This window comes from Delphinapterus leucas, chromosome 18, assembly GCF_059928025.1.
Source record: "Delphinapterus leucas isolate spDelLeu-1000000601 "Yukka" chromosome 18, BTC_Dleu_Yukka2, whole genome shotgun sequence".
Lineage (NCBI taxonomy): Eukaryota > Metazoa > Chordata > Mammalia > Artiodactyla > Monodontidae > Delphinapterus > Delphinapterus leucas.
The window spans coordinates 36,677,022-36,704,449 of NC_143146.1; positions in this window are offsets into that span (position 1 = coordinate 36,677,022).

A 27,428-nucleotide genomic window follows, 5' to 3' on the forward strand; every position below is an offset into this window, starting at 1 on the left:
TGTGGTTGCAATAATAGGAAAGAGGCTTAAATCTTAGTGCCTTAGATTATAAAAATAAAAAAGTTATTCATTATAAACAAATGTATCCATATTCCTCTGATGATCTCAAAAAGAATATATTGTACTATTGTTGACTTTAAGTGCAATTAAACTACTGAACAAAAACAATTTTAATAAATTATCTTACATTTTGTCTTCTATTAATATTTGATGTGTCAGGGAATCTGGAATATATTTAAAGGGAATTTGGTTTTAGTTTCCTATTCAAACCATGAGAATTTTGGTCACTGACATCACTCTTTAAATATTTTCATTAGTGTCAATAGATAAAAGTAAGAGAAATGAAATAAATAAGTATATACTCATCAAATTTTATATTTTAGGATCTCCAACAACACTTGAAATGTTTGGAACATTTCTCCAAACCTGGAGTGGAAATTTAGTAGGATATCTGCTCCTATTGCAATGACATTTGATACATGGCTTATGTCCAAAGAAGGACAAATTAAAAGGCATGTTTGTACCAATATGAAAAAAGCCTCCCTGACCATTAATGATAGGATTACATGATAGGGCAATCTAATATCTTACTCATGTTAGTGAGATAACATTTTCCATATTTTTGTAACTATGTATGAGAGTCATTTAGGCCTTTCAATAATGAGATAGATAATCTGGGAGTTGTGGCAGTTATTGTTTGGTTACCATATGACCTGAGATACTGGCAAAGGAAGAAGGCAATAGGTATGCAGAAATAAGCAAGAGAGGAGTGTGTGTGTCCATGTCTATGTGTGTTAGAGAGAGTAAAAGGAGAAGGGGAGGGATAAGGAAACAGAGAGAGAGAGAGAGAGAGACAGAGAGAACTCCCCAGTTTTCTGATCCCTGTCAGGTATTGATTCTTTCCCTTCTGTGAATTTTTGGCCAGGCTGCCTTCCTGCTAATGGTTCCCATTATAAATAATTGTGCTCAAACCTAAATGTGTTTTCACACATAGTAGTTATAAAGTGGTAGTCCAAGTCATTGCAGGAAGAAGAGAATGATAAGATTAGCTAGTATTTGTGTAATCCTTAAACTGTTAGCATACTTCTTTTACACACAAAAATTAATTTTATCTTTCTAATGACCATATGTGACTGGTAAATTTAAAATTATTTTCTCCACTTTACAGATTTTCATTTCAAGCAAACTCTTACAATGGTGAGAACAAACCAATGAGCCCAGTCACTAACATTTAACGTACACTTTCAGTTTAAAGGTAGAGTGTCTGTTAATGTTAGGGTCAGATAAATTTGGGAGAGGATATAAAAGCATGAATGCAACTAGAAATATTTAACCTTTTTTAGTGTTAGAGCAACTATTTTAAGGAGCATAGGTCAAAGTGCAAACAATAGCTACAGAATACTCTCATTTGAGCTACTACTCAACTACAAACTACAAATAGGCACTGACTTTTAGTAAGTGTTTAGTATAAGCAGGATGAAAGACTGAAAGACTTTCTGAAACTGAAAGACTGAAAGACTAAGAAAAGTGCAAAGTCTTAATTTAGTTTGTTTATCATAACTGAGTTGTTTTTAGTACATCAAATAACTAGGCACTCCCATATTTCATATACTTCAGTTATAAGAGTAACAAGTAATTGAAAGTTATACTTTTACTGATTTCCACCTCTAATACTAGTTTTACATAATGTGATTATAATCATAGTTCAAGTAAAATTGTACATACCTTTATTAGTAACTTCATTTTGTCTGGTTTTCTGATAAGCCAGAATCACTGAAAAATAATAAAATGGAAGCATTTGAACCTAAACATCACTCAGATAAAGTTATTATTAACAATTTTGTTTTTGTCTCTGCTTTTGGTGTTTTTTGCTATATGAAATATTGCTAGTTTTGAAATCAATTTGTAATAATTTATTTTGAATTAGTTATGCCAAGACCTTCACAGGTCTTCCTAGGTTAATGACTTTTTAAAAAGGAAATATTGAAAAGATATATTTTAATTTAAATAATGGTTCAGTTTCTCTTATGTGAATCAAAAGATGGAAAATAGCATTACTCAAGCTCTTTCATTATAAAGACAACTTAAAAAAAAAACTATTCTGTGAATTGATTAAGAAATATGTGTTTAGTAAATCTTATCTGAAGTATAAATAGCTGTAGAAATAATCCAAATTATTTACTACATGTGTAATTGAACATTACTTGCTAAATTTTTAGCAATTAAAAAATACCATTCAAATCTGAGATATAGACAAGGATCAAGAGAGACTTCATGGCAAAGGAAGGGAGGCAACAAAAGCAAATGTAGAAGCAAGGTCAAGTTTGGTCTCCATTTCAATAATTCACTTTAATATTATACATTTTGATTCTTGATTTTATCTTTTAACTGAATGAAGTAAGATAAGCAAAAAAATGTATTACACAACCATCCCTTCTTAAGATATAAATATTTATTAATTTCTTTACCTGTTGGAGTTTGATTGCATGCAATTTTTAAAGATTTGTTTATCTGTGAGTGATATATTTGTGAGTTACTGAAGAGATAATTATATCATTTATGTTCATCACAAATAAATGAGAGCTCGGCTGAATACAAAACTCTCAGATCAAAAAAATTTTGGCCTAAATTCTGTAGTAATTGCTTCATTCTTCTGAAACTTTGTGATGCCAAACAGCAACTATCCAGTTTGAAAAAAAACAATTTTGTGTTTTGTCCAGTTACTTGTCATCCTTGAAGTTGGAAAAATGATAGGGTTTTTCTAGATGATTATTTTATTTTCAAAAGACAGAATCAGAATTTTAATGTACATATTCAATATATTTTTCAACTTGATAATTTTGGGGGCTATATAGATTTTATGATAGTTTTTCCAATATTTTATGTTCTTCTTTGAAACTCTTCTATTCCCTATCCTTCATGGCTGTTATCCATTATCTCATTGTTTTCATCCTATTGTCATTTCCCTTTGCATACCATAAAGATTTCTCATGATGTTTTCCATTTAATTAATTTTCTAGTAGTGTGAATCCTGCACTTTCCTTCCCTGTTTTAATTCTACTATTACACGTTAAGTATAGTCTGCTGTTGTTCCTTATTGTACCAGTCTTTGATAAACACTTTTAATTTCTATTTATTGTCATTTGATCCAAGTTTCCTTTCTCCTTAAGACTCTTTCTTTCAGATAGAAACAGATTGTGTTTTCTCTCAGTGTATTAAGTATCTAAACATAGTTTTCTTCAGTTGCTGCTAGCAAAACATTTTCCAATATGTGTCATTTCTTTCATTTTGAGGGAAGAAAAGGTAGTTCTTACATCTAGTTTCCAAAGACCTTAATTACTTCTGACAACCTCATTCAAGACCATAGTCAGTAGAATAGGTGACACAACCTGCAGTATCCTAAGCTCAGTACCAATGGTATCATCAAACAAGCTGCTGGTATAATGTCCAGAGGTGCCAGTAGTGTCTAATTGAGTCAGCTCTGTCATGTGAATTTGCTTTTATAACAGGTGGTATGATTCTAAATCTAATTCTCTGCCAAAAATCTTGTAAATTACATATAATTTTACTAAAAAAATATGTTTTGTCTTGAAATTGTCCAGTGTCAGTTATGTTATTTGCATGTGAAGCCTGATACAAAAAGTCAGAAATATTCACACACTGTCTTCTTTTTCTTTATTTTCTCATATATTTTTATTACATACTTTGTCTTATATGCTCATACATAATTTTATAATTTATAAAATTATAAAATGTTATTTAGAATAACATTCTAAGGGTTTGTTTGAGTTATTCTACCATTCTTCCCATTTCCCCATATGTTCAAATATATTCATCATTACACTTTTACCTTTTCAGAGAAACTTTTAATTATGAATGTTTATGTGTAATCGTCTCAAAAATTATGAAGTTTATTCTGTTCAGGAAGGTAGATATTTGTTACCAAAAAAAAAAAAAAAACCCTAGCATAGTATTGCAAGGTCTTTTAGAAAAGTATAGGACTAGGTTCGTTCTCCACGGTAACATCCCCAAATAGAATTTCTATTTATAGAGACCATCTAGGGTCAAAATAATCCATATTAATTAAGCTCTAGTGTAATTCCTATAAAGTGCAAGAGCTGACTTGAACTTTTTTGTCCATTATAGTTCCTTTGACTTCTGACTCCCTCCTTTGCTTTTTTCGCCTTGTCAGTTTATGTCCTTTTTTATTCCAGGTCCTGGCATCTCTTCCCACATTCCTCATATTTTACATTATGGTTTTACTCTCAACTTATTTCTTTGGTTATTCTTCCCAAATACTATTCTTAACTAGCATTTCAGCCATTTCAAACATGCTCTACTAATCACCTGTACTTGACTGTTCTGAATCAGCCAAACTACTCTCTACTTCTTTTCAATTATTTCTAATACTTGACTTTATTATTTATTCAGACTCACCTACAATATATTCCCATTTTTCTAATTAAGGATATTATTACTTTTATTCAAAATTAATGTAATATTACATAGTTAGACAAATACTTATGCTCTTAATATGCACTAAGTATACAGTTTCTTTAATAGCCATGTGGGAAATTTATTCAGACCTTTTGTTTATAACTATAAACAAATAAAATGTACAATATCGCTGGCTCTAAGGAGATGGAATTTAATCAAACTCATTATCCTATTAGCATTGGTAATGTCCGAGGATGTTGTGTGAACCTCATCAAATTCTCAGAGCTCTTGTGGTTTTCATGGGTCTGAGGTGATAATCAAGTTAATAAAAATCATTCAATCATTATAGCAAAAAGGTATTTTATTTTAAATTTTAACAATAAAAACATAATAACACATTTCATAATTAAGTTAAATAAATGCAAGGGATATATCTTTTTTAGTATACTGAATTATATCATTGATTGTTCTGCTTTTGTCCTTACCTCTGTAAACTCTATTTTCAACACATTAAAACTGCAACCAGACTGATCCTTTCTAAATGAAGGTAAATCTCATTGCTCATCTGCTCAAGCCTCTTTAGTACACTTCCATCTCTCTTAGATTAACAGTCTAAATCTCAGTAATCTATGAAGTCTTACATGATCATTTTCCCCACTCTCACTCACTCAGCTTCAGGCATGCTATTTTTATTACTAGTCCTTTAACATGACATAGTACTACCTCAAGGCCTTGTACTTGCTGTTCACTATTTACTTTTTCTGAATGCTGTTCCTCCAGATAGCCCCATGACTCCCATCTTGAATCCCTTTAGTTTTTGTTCAAGTTTATAATGCTTCATGTATGTTTATGGTACTTGGGTTAAAAGACACAATCATTGGTATTTGCTTTAGAAGAGAGTTGTTTTCTGTTTTTCCACAGACAAAATCATCACAACACCCTTCCATCCCAGGCTATTGATTTGACTTCATATCTAGCCTAAGAATTGGGACTGGGGTATTTGAGATACTGAAAACATTCTGAGTAAAGATAACAAATTGCCTACATATATTTATCCATTATCTCAAAGTAAAGATAAAGTGAATAATACATATAATTTTTTTAATTAAAATAAAAATTGCTGGGGAGATAGTGTTATATAAAAGAGAGAAAAGCTGCTACAAAAGTTGTTCACCAGGAATGATATGAACAATAAAGAAGTAGGTTTCCTCATGGAATCCCTGAGAGATCTGGGCGAAGAATGCCATTTTTGAAGGGAAAGAGTGAGCCAACAGTGGAGAGAGCAACTGATTTTCAGTATTGAGAACTTGTCCCATCACTGCATCTAGAGTGCAAGCAGTCAGACTTCTATACCCCTAGATAGGATAAGAAGTTTTATTGGATAATTTAAATAGTCCTGAAGAAAATAAATCAAAGCTTTGGCATTTTGGATTTAATTAACCTAAAGCAAAGCTTGCTGGTTGATAAGAACCACTAAGTTACTAAGTGCCTAATTGCTTTGTAGTACTGTTTTATTCTTATATATATAAACTTATGGCCACCAGACACTTGAGGAAAATTTATAAGACAAAATAATAAATAATGAATGTAAAAAAGTAATTACCCTGAAGGAAGAAGAGATAGCCCTGGAGAAAACAAAAGAAAATTTAAGCAAACACTTCTCTAATGAGTATGTTCAAAGAATTTTAAAGAATCAATGCTTCTAAAATAAAGAGTAGGTATGTATGTCCTTTCACATATCTAACCTGAATCATTTCATAGGAGTAATAGGAACAATATAGCATTAAAATAATTTTGACTAGAGAACAACCTAGGGAAAGATAGGGAATAGAGTTGAATAAATGAAGTGGAGCTAACTACTGGAGGATGTTTAATCACAGACCACTATTTTGGGCTAAAAAGTCAATTAATTAAACTGTAAGTATGGGGCAAGAGGGAGACAGATTTAGGTAAAATGATCAAAGCAGCCTATTTATACACTTATAAAATGACTTTTTCTTAAATGCTCCACTGGAATTCCCCTTCCCTAAATGCATCTCCATGTTCTGAGTGTGAAACTCATAGGTGAAAATGCCAACTGCTACTACAGAAATAGCTACTTTCAATGAAATGGAGTTATGTTTAGCAAAAATGATGTTTTCTTATTGAGACTTTTTTTCAATGTTTTGAAATAGAATGTTCAAAATATTCTTACTACTGTGGCTGGTTTATCTTAAAACAGTTTCTTTATACTTATAAAATGCTAATGTAATTTGACTATGAAAATTGTAAATTTTAATTATTAGGATCTCCCTTATATAAACCCATTGCTCTCTAGGTACATATGATAAGGATTTAAAAAAATTCACTTAACTAACAATGACAACAGCAGAGTAGGTATGGGGAAAAATCTGAAAGAAATACTCCTGGAAAAAATGTAACTGTATATATTTATGCAATATTAATGAAAACTCTAAAAAATATAAGTCAAAACATCCCTCAGAAAATAGAAGAAAAGAAACAGGAGAAGAAATAAGAGATATAGAGTAGATTTTCAGGAAATTCAACATCTGATTTATATAATTTATATAATTTTCCATAACCTACAGAGAAAACAGAGCAAACAAAAAAATCTGCCAAAGAATATTGGAAATAGTTGAGAAAAATTATACTATTCAGATTAGGAGACCAATACATTAAATAAACGCACATACCAAGGCATATTTTCATGAGATTTTAATACATCTGGAAAAATATTAAAACTAAAAGCTGCTAATGAGGTAAACAAAATGAAGCAAAACAAAACACACAGATTATCTACCAATATGGCAGCCACCTTTTCAAGAACTACATTAGTTATTGGAAGACAAGAGAGCAATGCTTCAAGTTCCTATGATATACTACTTTTTCAACTCAGAAATGTAAAATTCACCAAGCTACCAATTGAGAAAGATGGTATTAAAAAAAGGTCAGAAATTCAACATTACTCCTCAGAAATGATAGTATATGTGCTTCAAGGAACAGAGCAATACAGAGTGCCTGCAATCCATGACTGGAATCAAAGGTAACCTCAGCATAGGTTTTTGATTGAAGTCAGAAAGTGGGAGACTATTTCAGGAAGGAGGTTGCAGGGATCAGACTTAATAAAGTACTAAATATGAAGTTTTAAACATTTCTAAATATTTAAATGAGTAAAGTTAATAAATAACACAAACACAACCAAAACATCAAAAAGGCTCTTAAAATGCAATTAACTTAAAAAGAGGAGGAAGGGCAAAAATGCAATTATAACACAATATTCCCAAAGGCATAATTATGTGTAGATAATTTTAATTAAAATATGACAGAACAATATTGACAAAATGCAGAAGAGGTCTTATGGGTGAGAGAAGGAATTAAGGGAAAAAGATGAATGAGTTGATCCCTCAGTAGGAAGTCAATAATAGGGTCTAAAATGAATATTAAATAATACTCTGCACATATTCAAAACACAGAGATAAATATTTTAAAGTAAGAACATCTGAACAGCAGGTTTGAGATGAGGATGGCAGTTGGGAGTGTGTTCATTGCAAATCTTTTGGTACTGTGAAAGCCAGAGTTTGTTTGCAAGATGTATTATATTTACCTTTGTTTTAGACAACACAGAACTGCCACAAACACAACATTAAAGGAACATTTTAGTCTAGCAAAATAAAACAATCTCTTTCCTTTTTCTTTCTGCTTCTCTTTTTCTCTCTCTTCACATACATAACACATGTGTATAACTGTATGTATATATTTTTTGTAGTCCAGTGGTTCAAATATCATTAGATATGAGATTCCTATTTGTCTCCTTTAGTGCTTTTGAAATTCACTTTACATGGTTTATTTCTACTCCTGCTTACCTGTTTACCTGTTCTACTCCTGCTACTCCTGTTTACTTTTCACAGCATTTCTTTCCCATTTTTTTTCTTCTACGTTTCTTTGTCCTTTTATATTTGATGTATCCTTGGTAATGTGCCAAATTTTGCTCTGTAACCACTTTGAGATACTTCAATTTTGTCTTTTATGAAGGAGATTTAAATCATTTCCATTTACAGTGATAAACAATCTATTTGGTTTTATTTATTTTACTTATTTTGGGTTTACTACGAATTATTCATTGTTATATTTTTATTTTACTCTTTCATCATGATTTTGTGTTAATTAAGTTTCTTTTCATTCCCTCTCCCCTATTAATTTCAACTTACTAGTTGTCTGAAACCCTTTCAAATCACTTTGGCATTTTTGCTCTTTTCCCTGACAAAGCTGGAACCTTGGGTCTCCCAGCCAACCTTCAGAAAGTCTCTAGCACTCTTAAGCTTCATAAGTACACAACTTGTAAAAGACTGAGCCAAAATTCAAATGCAGGCACTCTGATTCCAGAACTCAATATTAATAATCACAATTCTAAAGTTATACATTTTGTTATTTTTGTATATTTTTTCCATTTTTGTTCCACAAATGGTGACACACACCTCAGTACATAAATTCATTTACTCATTATATACTCATTTAAATAAAAATTACAGGTATGTCTTGTGATATTTTCCATATTAGTACTTAATACAAAAGTACAAAATAGACTTGCCATAGTTTACTTAAACATTCATCTGTTGATAGATATGTAGATTAATTCTAATATCTTGCAAATTTGAAGAACTCCACAAGGATTATTTATCTTTCTTACATAAGTGTAATTGTTACTGCAAGATAAATTCAGGTAAATTGAATGTTTGGGTCAGCAAGTATTTATTTATTTACTTTTATTTATTTTTTCCAGCTTTATTGAGATATATTTCACATATAACATTGTGTAAGTTTAAGGTGTACTGCATGATGATTTGATATGCATATGTATTCTGAAACTATTGCCATAATAATTTTAATATTGACAAAAAATTAGTGGTCAACCAGGAAAGAAATGGAAATTTTTACTTAAGCCAACATGAGAAAGCTCTGAGAACTGTTCCACCTGTTAGAGGTCAAGGCACAATTATATCAATATAAGTTTTTGAGACAAACGGTTATACATCAAAGTAGCATATTGACAGTTTACATAGTCCAACAAGGTGAAGAGTGGGTTATTGAGAAAGGAATGTTATCTATGAAGGAATTACTTTTGTGGTGTCAGGAGGAAATTATTTTAAATTTTTATCTTTTTAGTGAGTAGGCATTTCTGTTTCTTCTAAGGGGAGCTAGCTAATGTATAATGCAGGTGCACAATGCACACTAAGGGGGAAATGTTAGTTGCTTAAACAGGCAGAGAGAAAATGTTATGTTTAAAAATTTTATTGTCCTGCATTAAAAATAATTTTATTCCATAATTGATTACATTCATAACCTCATACAATTACTATTTCTTGTGTCTGGTGAGAACATCTGAGATCTACTCCCTTAACTTTCAAGTATTCAATATATAATTGTTAACATATAAGTCAACTTGCTCTACATTAGGTCTTCAGAACCTATTCATCTTATAACCGGAACTTTGTATCATTTGACAACCATCACTCATTTCTCCCACCCACCCCACTGCTAACCACCAATCTACTCTGTTTCTATGAGTTCAGCTTTTTTAGATTTCATCAATAAGATCATACAATACTTGTCTTTCTCTGTCTGACTTGGCATAATGCCCTCAAGGTCCATGCATGTTGTTGTAAATGGTAGGATTTCCTTCCTTCTCATAGTTGAAAAGTATTCCATTATAACCATATATTCATGGATACAATGGAATCATTTCTATTATATTCATCCATTGACACTTTGGTTGTTTCCATGTCTTTGTTGTTGCAAATAATGCTGTAATGAACTTGGGGTTCAGGTATTTCTTTGAGATCCTGATTTCATTTCCTTTGGAAATATACCCAGAAGTGGGGTTGCTGGAGCTTATAGGAGTTTTATTTTAAATTTTTTTTGGGAAATCTCCATAGTGTTGTCCACAGTGGCTGTACTAATATACACTACCACCAATAGTGCACAAGTGTTCCCTTTTCTTCTCATCTTTGACAGCACTTATCTTTTTTTGAAATAATAGCCATTCTAACAGTTGAATATACTTTTATGATTAATTTTTTCTTCATAAATTGTGTTTTATTATTATTTAATATATGTCTTTGTCCTGAATTATAATGCAACTTTTAATACCATCTTTAACTGACATAATGTAATGCCTTTGGTATTTTTTAAAATAATCTGCTCATCTCTTTGTTTCCAAACTCTTCTTTTCCCTTACAGTACTTCTTTAAACATAATACAGCTGGACAATTAATTATAAATAATCTGACTGATAAACTATGTAAAAAAATCTACCCCATTTACAGTGAAGTTAGTAATGTACTAGAGTGTATGCCAATAATTTTGCTTCATATTAACTACCCTATATATTTTACATAATTGCTTCTTTTTGATGAAGCTAAAAACAGCTATAACAAGCATTTTGGATTCCTCACAGATATGGAAAAATATAATTAAAACTTACATTTATATTTCTAAGTTTAGTCTAAAAATCAAAGCTTATACATTATCATTCTCTTAGTAGTTACTTATTTATTTATTTATTTATTTTAAACATCTTTATTGGAGTATAATTGCTCCACAACGATGTGTTAGCTTCTGCTTTATAACAAAGTGAAACAGCTATACATATACACACATCCTCATATCTCCTCTCTCTTGCATCTCCCTCCCACCCTCCCCATCCCACCCCTCTAGGTGGTCACAAAGCACCAAGCTGATCTCCCTGGGCTATGCAGCTTCTTCCCGCTAGACATTTGTAGTGTATATATGTCCATGCCACTCTCTCACTTTGTGCCAGCTTACCATTCTCCCTCCCTGTGTCCTCAAGTCCATCCCCTACGTCTGCATCTTTATTCCTGTCCTGCCCCTAGATTCTTCAGAACCTTTTTTTTTTTTTTTAGATTCCATATATATGTGTTAGCACACAGTATTTGACAGTATTTGTTTTTCTCTTTCTGACTTCCTTCACTCTGTATGACTGTCTCTAGGTCCAACCGCCTCACTACAAATAACTCAGTTTTATTTTCTTTATGCCTGAGTAATATTCCATTCTATATATGTGCCACATCTTCTTTATCCTTTCATCTGTTGATGGACACTTAGGTTGCTTCCATGAACATGTTATTGTAAATAGAGCTGCAATGAACATTGTGGTACATGGCTCTTTTTGAATTATGGTTTTCTCAGGGTATATGCCTAGTAGTAGGATTGCTGGATTGTATGGTAGTTTTATTTTTAGCTTTATAAGGACCCTCCATACTGTTTTCAAGAGTGGCTGTATCAATTTACATTCTAACCAACAGTGCAAAAGTGTGCCCTTTTCTCCACACCCTCTCCAGCATTTATTGTTTTGTAGATTTTTTATTATGGCCATTCTGACTGATGTGAGGTGATACCTCATTGTAGTTTTGATTTGCATTTCTCTAATGATTAGCGATGTTGAGCCTCCTTTCATGTGTTTGTTGGCAAACTGTATATCTTCTTTGGAGAAATGTCTATTTAGGTCTCCTGCCCATTTTTGGATTGGGTTGTTGTTTTTTTTTGATATTGAGCTGCATGAGCTGCTTATAAATTTTGGAGATTAATCCTTTGTCAATTGCTTCATTTGAAAATATTTTCTCCCATTCTGAGGGTTGTCTTTTCGTCTTATTTAAGGTTTCCTTTACTGTGCAAAAGCTTTGAAGTTTCATTAGGTCCCATTTGTTTATTTTTGTTTTTATTTCCATTTCTCTGGGAGGTAAGTCAAAAAGGATCTTGTTGTGATTTATATCATAGAGTGCCCTGCCTATGTTTTCCTCTAAGAGTTTTATACTGGCTGGACTTACATTTTTTTCTTTAATCCATTTTGAGTTTATTTTTGTGTATGGTATTAGGGAGTGTTCTAATTTCGTTCTTTTACATGTAGCGGTCCAGTTTTCTCAGCACCACTTATTGAAGAGGCTGCCTTTTCTCCATTGTGTATTTTTGCCTCCTTTATCAAAAAGAAGGTGACCACACGTGTGTGGGTTTATCTCTGGGCTTTCTATCCTGTTCCATTTATCTATATTTCTGTTTCTGTGCCAGTACCATACTGTCTCGATTACTGTAGCTTTGTAGTATAGTCTGAAGTCTGGGAACCTGATTTCTCCAGCTCCATTTTTCTTTCTCAAGATTGCTTTGGCTATTCAGGGTCTTTTGTGTTTCCATACAAATTGTGAAATTTTTTGTTCTAGTTCTGTGATAAATGCCATTGGTAGTTTGATAGAGATTGCAATGAATCTGTAGATTGCTTTGGGTAGTAGAGTCATTTTCATAATGTTGATTCTTCCAATCCAAGAACATGGTATATCTCTCCATCTGTTGGTATCATCTTTAATTTCTTTCATCAGTGTGTTATAGTTTTCTGCATACAGGTCTTTTCTGTCCTTAGCTAGGTTTATTCATAGGCATTTTCTTCTTTTTGTGGCCATGGTAAGTGGGAGTGTTTCCTTAACTTTTCTTTCTGATTTTTCATCATTAGTGTATAGGAATGCAAGAGATTTCTGTGCATTAATTTTGTATCCTGCTACTTTACCAAATTCATTGCTTAGATTTAGTAGTTTTCTGGTAGCATATTTATGATTATTTACATATAGTATTATGTCATCTGCAAAAAGTGACAGCTTTATTGCTTCTTTCCTGGTTTGGATTCTTTTTATTTTTTTTCTTCTCTGATTACTGTGGCTAAAATTTCCAAATCTTATTTGAATAATAGTCGTGAGAATGGACAACCTTGTCTTATTCCTGATCTTAGAGGAAATGGTTTCTGTTTTTCACATTTGAGAATGATGTTGGCTGTGAGTTTGTGATATATGGCTTTTATTATGTTGAGGTAAGTTCCCTCTATGCCTACATTTTGAGGGTTTTTTATCATAAATAGATGTTGAATTTTGTTGAAAGCCTTTTCTGCATTTATTCAGATGATCTTATGGTTTTTTTCCTTCAATTTGTTAATATGGTGAAATCACATTGATTGATTTGTGTAAACTGAAGAATCCTAGCATTCCTGGGATAAATCTCACTTGACCATGGTGCATGATCCTTTTAATGTGCTGTTGGATTCTGTTTGCTAGTATTTTGTTGAGGATTTTTGCATCTTTTTTCATCAGTGATATTACCCTGTAGTTTTCTTTTTTTGTGACATCTTTGGTTTTGGTATCAGGGTGATGGTGGCCTCATAGAATGAGTTTGGAAGGGTTCCTCCCTGTGCTATATTTTGGAAGAATTTGAGAAGGATATGTGTTAGCTCTTCTCTAAATGTTTAATAGAATTCACCTGTGAAGCCATTTGGTCCTGGGCTTTTGTTTGTTGGAAGATTTTTAATCCCAGCCTCAATTTCAGTGCTTGTGATTGATCTCTTTATATTTTCTATATCTTCCTGTTTCAGTCTCGGAAGGCTGTGCTTTTATAAGAATTTGTCCATTTCTCCCAGGTTGTCCATTTTATTGGCATAGAGTTGCTTGTACTAATCTCTCATCGTCCTTTGTAATTCTGCAGTGTCAATTGTTACATCTCCTTTTCCATTTCTAATTCTATTGATTTGAGTCTTCTCCCTTTTTTCTTGAGGATTCTGGCTAATGGTTTATCAATTTTGTTTATCTTCTTAAAGAACCAGCTCTTAGGTTAATTGATCTTTGCTATTTTTTCCATCATTTATTTTTCATTTTTTTCTGATCTGATCTTTATGATTTCTTTCTTTCTGCTAACTTTGAGGTATTTTTGTTCTTCTGTCTCTAATTGCTTTAGGTGTAATGTTAGGTTGTTTATTTGAGATATTTCTTTTTTCTTGAGATAGGATTGTATTGCTATAAACTTCCCACTTAGGACTGCTTTTCTTCATCCCATATGTTTTGGGTCATCGTGTTTTCACTGTCATTTGTTTCTAGGTATTTTTTGATTTCCTCTTTGATTTCTTCAGTGATATCTTAGTTATTAAGTACTGTATTTTTTAGCCTCCATGTGTTTGTAGTTTTTAAAGATTTTTTCCTGTAATTGACATCTAGTCTCATAGCTTTGCGTTTGGAAAAGATACTTGATACAATTTTAATTTTCTTAAATTTACCTAGGCTTGCTTTGTGACCCAAGGTATGATCTATCCTGGAGAATGTTCCATGAACACTTGCGAAGAAAGTGTATGCTGTTTGTTTTTAATGGAGTGTCCTAGAAATATCAATTAAGTCCATCTTGTTTAATGTATCATTTAAAGCTTGTGTTTCTGTAGTTACTTTCATTTTGGATGATCTTTCCATTGGTGAAAGTGGGGTGTTAAAGTCCCCTACAATGAATGTGTTACTGTCGATTTCCCCTTTTATGGCTGTTAGTATTTGCCTTATGTATTGAGGTGCTCCTATTTTGGGTGCATAAATATTTACAATTGTTATATCTTCTTTTTGGATTGATCTCTTGATCATTATGTAGTGTCCTTCTTTGTCTCTTGTAATAGTCTTTTTTTTTTAATTCTCTTTTGTCTGATATGAGAATTGCTACTCCAGCTTTCTTTTGATTTCCATTTGCATAGAATTATTTTTTCCACCCCCTCAGTTTCAGTCTGTATGTTTCCCTAAGTCTGAAGTGGGTCTCTTGTAGACAGCATATATATGGGTCTTGTTTTTGTGTCCATTCAGCCAGTCTATGTCTTTTGGTTCGAAGATTTAATCCATTTACATTTAAGTTAGTTATCGATAGGTATGTTCCTATTACCATGTTTTAATTGTTTTGGGTTTGTTATTGTAGGTCCTTTCCTTCTCTTGTGTTTCCTGCTGAGAGAATTTCCTTTAGCATTTGTTGTAAAGCTGGTTTGGTGGTGCTGAATTCTCTTAGCTTTTGCTTGTCTGTGAAGATTTTAATTTCTCTGTCAAATCTGAATGATATCCTTGCTGGGTAGAGTAATCTTGGTTGTAGGTTCTTTCCTTTCATCACTTTAAATATGTTCTGCCACCCCCTTCTGGCTTTCAGAGTTTCTGCTGAAAGATCAGCTGTTAACCTTATGGGGATTCCCATATGTTATTCCCAAATAACATATGTTGTATGTTATTTGTTGTTTTTCCCTTGCTGCTTTAATATTTTTTCTTGGTATTTAATTTTAGATAGTTTGATTAATTTGTGTCTTGGCATGTTTCTCCTTGGATTTATCCTGTATGGGACTCTCCATGATTCTTGGACTTTATTCACTATTTCCTTTCCATTATGAGGGAAGTTTTCACCTATAATCTCTTCAAATATTTTCTCCGTCCCTTTCTTTTTCTCTTCTTCTTCTGAGACCCCTATCATTCGAATATTGGTGCATTTAATTTTGTCCCAGAAGTCTATGAAGCTGTCCTCAATTCCTTTCATCCTTTTTTCTTTATTCTGCTCTGTGATAGTTATTTCCACTCTTTTATTCCAGATCACTTATCCGTTCTTCTGCCTCTGTTATTCTGCTATTGATTCCTTCCAGAGAATTTTAATTTCATTTATTGTGTTCTTGCTCATTGTTTGTTTGCTCTTTAGTTCTTCTAGGTACTTGTTAAACGTTTCTTGTATCTCCTCCATTCTATTTCAAGATTTTGGATCATCTTTATTACCATTACTCTGAATTCTTTTTCACGTAGACTGCCTATTTCCTCTTCATTTCTTTTGCCTGGTGTATTTTTATCTTGCTCTTTCATCTGCTCTCTGTTTTCCTGTCTTCTCATTTGACTTAACTTACTGTGTTTGGGGCCTCCTTTTCACAGGCTGCACATTCATAGTAGTTCCCATTGTTTTTGTTGCTTCACCCAGTGGGTAAGTTTGGTTCAGTGGGTTGTGTAGGCTTCCTAGTGGAGGGGAATGGTGCCTTTGTTCTGGTGGATGATGCTGGATCTTGTCTTTCTGGTGGGCAGGACCACATCCATTGGTGTGCTTTGGGTTGTCTGCTACCTTGTTATGATTTTAAGCATCCTCTCTGCTAATAGATGGGCTTGTGTTCCTGTCTTTCTAGTTGCATGACATGGGGTGTCCAGCACTGGAGCTTGCTGCTCGTTATGTGGAGCTTGTTCTTAACATTGAGATGGAGATCTCTGGGATAGCTTTCACCATTTGATATTATGTGAAGCCGGGAGGTCTCTGGTGGACTAATGTTGTGAACTTGGCTCTTTCACCTCAGAGGCACAGACCTGACACCTGGCTGAAGCACGAAGACCATTTGAGCCACATTTCTCTGAAGAAATGGGAGAAGAAATGAAAGAAAGAAAGAAAGGAAGGAAGGAAGGAGGGAAAGAAGAAAAAGAAAGAAAGAAAGAGTAAAGAAGAAAATAAAAGAGTTATTAAAATAAAAACAAAAATAAATAATTTGAAAGTAAGAAAAAAAGAAAAGAAAGAAAGAAGAGAGCAACCAAATCAAAAAACAAATCCACCAATGATAGCAAGCACTAAAACTATACTAATAAAACAAGCACAAAGAAAATAACAAAATAAAATGGAGCGACACAACCCTAGGACAAATTGTAACAGCAAAGCTATACAGAGAAAATCACACTAAGAAGCATTCACATACACACTCAGAAAAAGAGAAAAAGGAAATATATATATATATATATATATATATATATATATATATAAGGAAGCGAGCAACCAAATCAATAAACAAATCTACCAATGATAATAAATTCTGAATACTAAACTAATATAAACATAAAACCAGAAACAAATTAGATGCAGAAAGCAAACTGCAAGTCTACACTTGATCCCACAGTCCACCACCTCAATTTTCTGATGATTTGTTGTCTATTCAAGTCTTCCAGAGTTGCAGCATACATCAAGTTGATTGTGGTAATTTAATCTGCTGCTCTTGATGCTGCTAGGAGAAATTTCCCTTTGTCTTCTTTGTTCGCATAGCTACTGAGGTTCAGCTTTGTATTTGGCCCTGCCTCTGTGTGCAGGTCACCTGAGGGCGTTTGTTCTTCACTCAGATAGGAAGACAGGATAGGGTTAAAGTATCAGGTGATTAGGGAGCTTGGGTTCACTCAGTCCAGGGGGAGGGAGGTGTACGGAATTCAGGGTGAGCCTGCGGTTGCAGAGGCCGTCATGACATTGCAACAGCCTGAGGCGTGCTGTGTGTTCTCCTGGGGAATTTGTCCCTGGATTACGGGACCCTTGCAGTGACAGGTTGCACAGGCTCCTGAGAGGGGAAGTGTGGATACTGACCTGTACTTGCACACAGGATTTATGGTGGCTGCAGCAGCAGCCTTAGCATTTCATGCCCATCTCTCATGTCCACTCTGCTAGCTCTGATCTCTGGACCTCGTTTAGGCTGTGCTCTGAATCTCCTCTCCTTGCACACCCTGAAACAATGGTCTCTTGCCTCTTAGGCGTTCCAGACTTTTTCCTGGACTCCCTCCCGGCTACCTGAGGTGCACTAGCACCCTTCAGGCTGTGTTCATGGAGCCAACTCCAGCCCTCTTCCTGGGATCTGACCTCCGAAGCTGAAGCCTCAGCTCCCATCTCCCACCCACCCTGGCGGGTGAGCAGACAAGCCTCTCGGGCTGGTGAGTGCTGGTCGGCACCGATCCTCTGTGTGGAAATCTCTCCACTTTGCCCTCTGCACCCTTATTGCTGTGCTCTCCTCCATGGCTCTGAAGTTTCCCTCCTGTCACTCCCCGTCTCCACCAGCAAAGGGGTTTCCTAGTTTGGGAAAACATTTCCTCCTTCATAGCTCCCTCCCAGAGGTGCAGGTCCCATCCCTTTCTTTCGTCTCTGTTTTTTTCTTTTTTCTTTTCCCCTACCCAGCTACATGGGAGAGTTTCCTGCCTTTTGGGAACTCTGAGGTTTCTGCTAACATTCAGTAGTTGCTCTGTAGGAATTGTTCCACATGTAGATGTATTTCTGATGTATTTGTGGGGAGGAAGGTGATCTCCATGTCTTATTCCTCCACCATCTTAAAGGTCCTCTATCCATGTCTTTTTAATCCATTCTGTTTTCTTCAATTTTATAGTTACTGAAGGAGTTTCTAAAGTTAGTCTTCAATAGGAAATATTTTATTTTTCTCTATGCCTTTATCTTGCTTATTATCTCATTTGCTTTTTTTTTAACCCATTCAACTTCATATCAAAAGTCTTTACTCTTTGTATTAACTAATGATTATAGTTTTCAGAACCACATACGCTTGAATACTTTTATATTTTACAATATCTTCTTATTCTTCTAAGTCTTCATAATTAAGGTGTTTTTTCTTGCTTTGTGCTATGTTTGGGAGTCCAAATTGTTTTTCCTGTTTTTTCACAAACAAGAACTTTTCTTAAAAACTTAAACAATTATTTTGTCATTACAGGGAATGCTAGCTATCATTGATCCTACACTTTTTAAAACATTTTATATACATTTTTAAAATTTTTTAATTAAATATAGTTGATTTACAATGTTGTGATAGTTTCATATGTATAGCAAAGTGATTCTGTTATGCATATATATATTCTTTTTCATTATAGTTTATTATAAGATATTGAATATAGTTCCCTCTGCTATACAGTAGGTCCTTATTTTTTGCCTATTTTATATATAATAGTGTGTATATGTTAATCCCAAACTCCTAATTTATCCCTACCCCCTTTCTCCTTTGGCACCAAAAGTTTTTTTCTGTGTCTGTGAGTCTATTTCTCTTTTGTAAATAAGTTAATTTGTTTAATTTTTTTAAGATTTCATCTATAGGTAATGCCATATGATATTTGTCTTTTCTGTCTGAATACTTCACCCTAGGTCTGTCCATATTGCTGCAAATTGCATTATTTTATTCTATTTTTATGGCTGAGTAATATTCTGTATATATACACATAGATATATATTTATATATGTATATACATACCACAGCTTCTTTATCCATTCATGTCAGTGGACATTTAGGTTTTTTCCATGTCTTGGTTATTGTAAATAGTAATGTTATGAACATTGGAATGCATATATCTTTTTGAATTAGAGTTTTCATCTTTCCTGGATAAATGCCCCAGAAAGGAATTGCTGGATCATATGTTAACTCTATTTTTTAGTTTTTTTAAGGAACATCCATACTGTTCTCCATAGCAGTTGCACCGATTTACATTCCCACCAACAGTGTAGGAGGGTTCCTTTTTCTACATATCTTCTCCAGCATTTATTATTTGTAGACTTTTTGATGATGGCCATTCTGAATGGCATGAGGAAATATCTCATTGTAGTTTATTAGAAAAATGCAAATTTTTGAATTATGTTTTAATCTCTTTCTCAGCTTTGCATATGGAGGATGAAAATATGAATGTTGTCAGATTGTTTACCTCCAAGATAATTATGTCTAACTGTTAGAAAAACCTCCAGTATTTAGCAATTGTGTATTTAGTCTAGCACTGCTGAACTAAGATAAATATTCATCCAGCTCCTTGCGAAATAGTGTTCAGATATGTGCAAATAATTGTTAGGCCATACTACCTAGTTTTCTGATGGTAGAAGTCATGGGTCTCTGTACTGAGGAGCAATATGGTAAATTGATATAGGCTCATTCCACCAGCATTCAGATAGCACAGATGCAACACTATATTTCCCAGTCAGTTTATAAACCCCTTACAATTTTTGGAAATAAGTAAATCCTCAATTCAAGTTTCATGAAATTTAAAACTATTCCTGTGTATGAGTGTTGTCAGACCATTTTCCGACCCAGAGAATTATATCTCTTATGAAAGTTCAGAAATAGTATGGATTCATTGGCACAAATAATTGGTTTAAAGACTATATGAAGACTGAATGGAGAGTAATGTTAAATCTATTTGTTCTGAACAGTTAAACACAGACAGAGCTTATAAATACAGGATGTGTGTAAAATATTATTTCTAAATAATATTTATCAAAATTGTTTTAAATAGTAACAATTTATTTGTTTAATAATAACCAAGTGTCATAAATGAGTCTTCTTAAAACTAATTTTAGTGCTTTGTACAGAATTAACAGCTCTAAATTGAAAACTGAATAAAGAATATGGAAGTGACATTGATTTTCAGCAGATAAACTTTGTCAATTCCATAATAATACTAGTTACAGAAAATCAAAAACAAACAGAAAAAAATAAAAACAAAAGAAAAGAAAAAAAGAAGCATATAATTAATGGTCTTTATTTAATTAAGGCTCTTTACAAACAAATATAACTTAAAGAGATGTTTTATAGATTCCAAGAGCAAGAATATAGTAGGGTTTAAGAAATGGAATAGCTACCATTGGTCCCCTCTTTATTTTTATTTTCTTGTTCTAAATTTTTCTTCACTTTTCTCTGCATTCCCTACACAGCTATTTAATCTCTATTTTGCTTTTCTCTCAAGATAGAATATGGCCACTCTACTACTCCTAATGTTACACTAGTGACAAGATAAAGTGTTAAACTGTGACATTTTCATAGCCTTGTTTTGGCAAGACCTGCTGCTGAGAACAAAAATATGTTTCATTGACCTGCACATTCAAATGGAAGAAACTAATCTTTCTCTGCAGATATGCTAAAACTATGAACACCTTTAGCTAACATGAGCCATCACCTACTTCCAGGCTATTTAGAATTCATCAGGAGAAAGGTTTCACTGGCAGAGAGGATTCATTATTAGGTAGAAGAGATGAGAGAATGGGGATTTTTAAGAGATGTCAACCACCATAGGTAAGAAAAAAGGACTCTTCAAACCCCTTTCAGAGAGCTTAATATGTCTCCAAGAGTTCAAACAACATGAAAACTGGTATCCAACTCACTCCTGAAAAGTCTAAATTAAGATACTGTAGCCAAGGGGGATTATATTTAAGAGCAGGAGGGCAAAAAGCAGGATTGGGAACAGCTTATATTTTTAGAATTTCATCAAACCAGGTTGCATGTATTTCTCTAGTCCCAAATAGAAAAAGATGGATAATGAGGAATGTGATGTGTTTCATTCTAAAAAGACTACAGTGGAGGGTAATGGGACCTCAGCAGGGTGAGCAGACTGTCAAATAAATTAGTAAACAGTACATCAAAAGATTCAATGCAACTTTCCATAAGAGAACCCAAAAATGAAGAATCTCCAAATAATGAGGGTAATCCACATAACCCATATGCACTAGAGACAGATAACCTAAATAACCCATATCCACTAGAGACAGAGCCAAGCAGAGGGTATGGATACCTGATAAAAACTGCACTAGTCATTAAGACTTTTCCTTATCCTCATTTCACCTCCCTAATCTTGTTTTAACTGAGAAGACACCCTTATTCTTATATACATAATCTATCAGTTTAGGAAGAGTCAGGAAAAGAGAAGGAATCCATGTAAGTTTCTGTGCATAAGTGAGACCAGGCCAAAAAAGGGAGAGATTTTTAATTAGATGACATTTAAGTTTTGATATTACAGTAGACTAGAAAATACTTTTGTACTTAAAAAGGGGGTAGTTCACATTTCATCTGGATATAATTGAGAGCAACCAGAAAATTGGTGAATTTGCACTAACTTTTTTCCCGTGTCAGACTTAAATAATGTAATATCAGGTGAGAAGTTCTACAGTCTCTATCTTTAGTCAACTAGGATCAACTTATTCAATCAGCTAGTTAAACATTTGAGAATACCAGCCACATTCAACTTAGTGTTGCATTATAATTTTAAATTATTGGAATTTTATTGTCCTATCTTTCCTCAAGTGTTCTAATCAGCATGTTTGCATGTGATAATGGTCACTGTGACCCATACATTTTACTTAGGTACCAGAAAAGGGAGGATGGCTTGATTATACTATCTTCCTTTATTTTCAGTTACTAACTTTGTCTTATTTTGCCAAATTTACAAGTACAGGGGCTCAAAGACAACAAAATTCTACTGACATTTAAAAAATGATGTTGATTTTGAATCCTGCAGCTTTACTCAATTATTTGATGAGTTTTAACAAGTTCTTGTATAATATTTAGGGTTTTCTACATATCAGATCACATGTCATCTACAAAAAAAATAATTATGCTTCTTCCTTTCTAATATGGATGACTTTTATTTCTTTTCTTGCCTAATTGCTGTGGGTAAGACTTCCAGTATTATGTTGAATAGAAGTGGTGTGGGGGTGGCATAATTGTCTTGTTCCTGATCTCAAGAAAATACTTTCAGTTTTTCACTATTAAGTACGATGTTTCTGTGGGCTCATAATATATACATTATTATGTTGAGGAAAAAAAATCCTTCTAAAACAAATGTGTTGAGAGTTTTTACTGTGAAAGTGTGTTGAATTTTGTCAAATGCTTTTTTGTGCATGTTGAATTGGTAATATGATTTTCATCTTTCATATTGTTAATGTAGTAGATCACATCAATTGATTCATGCATGTTGAATGATTCTTTCATTTGAGAATTAAACCCCATTTGATCATGTCATCAGTTTGTTTTAATGTACTTTTGACTTTGGGTTCCTAATATTTACTGAGGACTTTTACATTTACATTCATCAGGGATATTGGCCTATAATACTTTTTCTTGTAGTGTCCTTATCTGTCTTAGGGATCAAAGAAATGCTGGTTTCATAAATGAGTTTGGAAGTGTTCCCCCTTCTTCAATATTTTGGAAGAGTCAGAGAAATTCATATATTTCAGAAAAAAATAAACCCACAAATGACTTGATTAAAAATTGGGCAAAGGAAGATCAGCGAATATGGTGGCATAGAAAGACCCTGAGTTCATCTCTTCTCAAGAGCACACCAAAATCACAACTACTTAAGGAACAACTATCAGTGAAAAAGACTGGAACCTACTAGAAAAAAATCTTCTACAAGTAAAGACATAAAGAAGGAACCACAACAAGACAAGTAGGAGGGATGGACTTGCTATATAATCAAGTCCCAGCTAGGGGGTCCTGCACTGGGAAGATGATCTCCCAGAGTACTTGGCTTTGAAGGCCAGTGGAGCTTAATTTTGGGAGTTCTATAGGATGGGGGAAATGGAGAATTTACTCTTAAAGGGTGCACACAAAATCTCTCACACACTGGGACCCAGGATAAAAGCAATAATTTGATAGGAGCCTGGGTAAGACCTATCTACTGGGTCTTGTAGAGTCTCCCAGAGAGGCAGGGAGCAGCTGCAGCTCACCCTGGAGACATAGACACTGGCTTCAGTCATACTTGGGAGATTTCGACCAGGTGGACACTGTGTGGGAAGGCACCATTGTTGGATCCTCCCTCTAGCTCATTATGCCATCCAAAACTTATGGGACACAGAAAAAGCAGTTCTAAGAGGGAAGTTTATAGTGATACCAGCTTACCTCAGGAAGAAGGAAAAATCTCAATTAAACAACTTAAACTTACATCTAAAGCAACTAGAGAAAGAAGAGCAAACAAAACCTAAAGTTACTAGAAGAAAAGAAATCCTAAAATCAGGGCAGAAATATATGAAATAGGCAGTAGAAAAGATCAATGAAAGAAAAAAATGGTTCTTTGAAAGGATTAAAAAAACTGATAAACCTTTAGTGAGACTAATCAAGAAAAAAGGGAGAGGGTCCAAATCAATAAAATCAGAAACGAAAAAGGAGATGTTACAACCAACACCACAGAAATACAAAGGATCATAAGGCGTTACTACAAACAACTCTATGCCAATAAAATGTACAACCTAGAAGCAGTGACCAAATTCTCAGAAATGTACAATCTTCTAAAGCTGAACCAGGAAGAAATAGAAAATATGAACAGACCAATTGCCAGTAATGAGATTAAATCAATAATTTTAAAACTCTCAACAAACAAAACAAACCCCTCAAAGTCCAGGACTAGATGGCTTCACAGGTGAATTCTACCAAATATTTAGTGAAAAGTTAACACCTCTCCTTCTCAAACTATTCCAAAAAATTTCAGAGGAAGGAGCACTTCTGAACTCATTCCATGAGACCAACAGCACCCTGATACCAAAACCCAAAGATACCATAAGAAAATAAGTTACAGGCCAATACCACTGATGAACATAGATGCAAAAATCCGAACAGAAAACTACTAGAACTCATCAAGAATTCATTAAATTTGCAGGATACAAAATAAATATAGAGAAATCTGTTGCATTCCTATACACTAACAAAGAACTATCAGAAAGAGAAATTAAGGAAACAATCCCACTTATCATCACATAAAACAGAATAAAATACCTAAGAATAAACCTGCCTAAGAAGGTAAAAGGCCTGTATTTGGAAAAGTATAAGACACTGAAAGTGAAGACAACACAAACAGATGGAAAGATATACTGTGTTTTTGGATTAGAAGAATTAATATTGTTAAAATGATAATACTACCCAAGCCATCTACAGATTCAATGAAACCCCTATCAAAACACCAGTGGCATTTTTTCACATAACTAGAAAAAATAATTTAAAAGTTTTTATGAAAACACAAAAGAGCCTGAAGAGCCAAAACAATCTTGAGAAAAGTTGGAGTTATCATGCTCCCTGACTTCAGACTATATTACAAAGCAACAGTAATCAATACAGTATGATACTGGCACAAAAACAGACACATAGATCAATGGCACAGAATAGAGAGTCACACACTTAAGTTCAATTAATTTATGACAAAGGAGGCAAGAATATACAATGGAGAAAAGGCAGTCTCTTCAATAAATGGTGCTAGGAAAACTGGACAGCTGCATATAAAAGAATGAAATTAGAACATTCTCTAATACTATATACAAAAATAAACTCAAAATTGATTAAAGACCTAAATGTAAGACCAGAAACCAAAAAATCCCTAGAGGAAAATATAAGCAGAACACTTTTTGACATAAATAGTAGCAATATTTTTTTGATCTGTCTCCTAAAACAAAGGATATAAAAACAAAAGGGACCTAATTAAACTTAAAAGCTTTTGCACAGCAAAGGAAATGATCGGCCAAATGAAAAGAGAGACTACTGAATGAGAGAAAATATTTGCAAGTGGTATGACCAATAAGGGGTTAATATCCAACATATATAAACAGCTCATACAACTCAACATTAAAAAAACTTAATTAAAAAATGGACAGGAGAACTGAATGGACATTTATTTCCAAAGAGGAAATGCAGATGGTCAGCAGTCACATGAAAACGTGCTCAACATCGCTGATCATCAAGAAAATGCAAACCGAAACCACAATGAGATATCACCCCATACTTGTTAGAATGGCTATTATCAAAAAGAACATAAATAACAAATGTTGGTGAGGATGTGGAGAAGAGAACCCTCATACACATTTGGTGGGAAAGTAAATTGATGTGGAAAACCATATGAAGGTTTCTCAAAAAACTAAAAATAGAACTACTATATGACTCACCAATTCCACTCCTGGGTATATATATGAGAAAAACAAAAACTCTAATTTGAAAAGACACATGTGGGCTTCCCTGGAGGCACAGTGGTTAAGAATCCACCTCCCAATGCAGGGGACATGGGTTCGAGCCCTTGTCCAGGAAGATCTCACATGCTGCAGAGCAACTAAGCCAGTGCACCAAAACTACTGAGCCCATGTACCAAAACTACTGAAGCTCGTGTACCAAGAGCCCATGCTCTGCAACAAGAGAAGCCACCGCAATGAGAAGCCCGTGCACCATGACGAAGAGTAGCCCCTGCTTGCTGCAACTAGAGAAAGCCCATGCGCAGCAATGAAGACCCAATGCAGCTAAAAATAACGAAAAAATAAAGGAAAAGAAAAAGAAAAGACACATGCACCCCAGTGTTCATAGCAGTGTTATATACAGTTGCCAACATATGGATGCAGACTAAGTGTCCATCAGCAGATGAATAGTTAAATAAGAAGTGATATGTATACATACACACACACACACACACACACACACACACAATGGAATACTACTCAGCCATAAAAATTAATGGAATTTTGCTATTTGCAGCAACATGGATAGACTTGGAGGGTATTATGCTAAGTGAGATAAGTCAGACAGAGAAAGACAAATACTATATGCTATCCCTTATATGTAGAATCTAAAAAATACAACAAACTAGTGAATATAACAAAAAAGAAGCAGACTCACAGTTACAGAGAACAAACTAGTGATTACAGTGGTGAGGGGGAAGAGTGGAGGGGAAATATAAGGATAGAGGATTAAGAGATACAAACTATTATGTATAAAATAAACTACAAGTATATATTGTACAACATGGGGAATATAGCCAATATTTTATAATAACTATAAATGGAATATAACCTTTAAAAATTAGGAATTGCTGTATTGTACACTTGTAACATATTGTACATCAACTTAACTTCCATTTAAAAAAAAAAGCAGTTTTTTAAAAAATGGACAAAATACATGAATAAACATTTTTTCCAAAAAGCACATACAAATTGCCAACAAATGCACAAAAATCTATTCAGTGTCACTAATCATCATGAAGGAAAGGCAAATCAAAACCACAATTAAATGTTACCTCAAAACTTTCTGAGTGACTACTATCAGAAAGGCAAGAGATAAATTCTTGCAAGGATGTGGAGAAAAGTGTGTACCCTTGTACACTGTTATTTGTTATAGCCACTACAGAAAACCATATGGTGATTTGTCAAGAAACTAAAAATAGAACTACAATATGATCAGGCTTTTGGATCCCACTTCTGGGTATTTACCCAGAAATGAAGTCACTATTTTGTAGAGATATCTGCAGTCCTGTATTTATTGCAGCATTATTTACAATAGCCAAAACATGGAAACAACTTAAATGTCCATCAACAGATGAATGGATTGAAAAAATGTTGCTACACACACACACACACACACACACACACACTACATTGGAATATTATTCACTGTAAAAAAGAATGAAATTCTGGCATTTACAATAATATATATAAACCCGAGGGTATTATGCTAAGTGAAATAAGTCAGACAAAGAAAGAAGACAAAGATCATATGATCTTACTTATACATGGACTCTAAAAAAGCTGAACTCAGAGAAATAGAGAGTAGAATGGTGGTTGCCAGGGGTTAGGGATTAGAGGTAATAGAGAGATGTTGGTCAAAATGT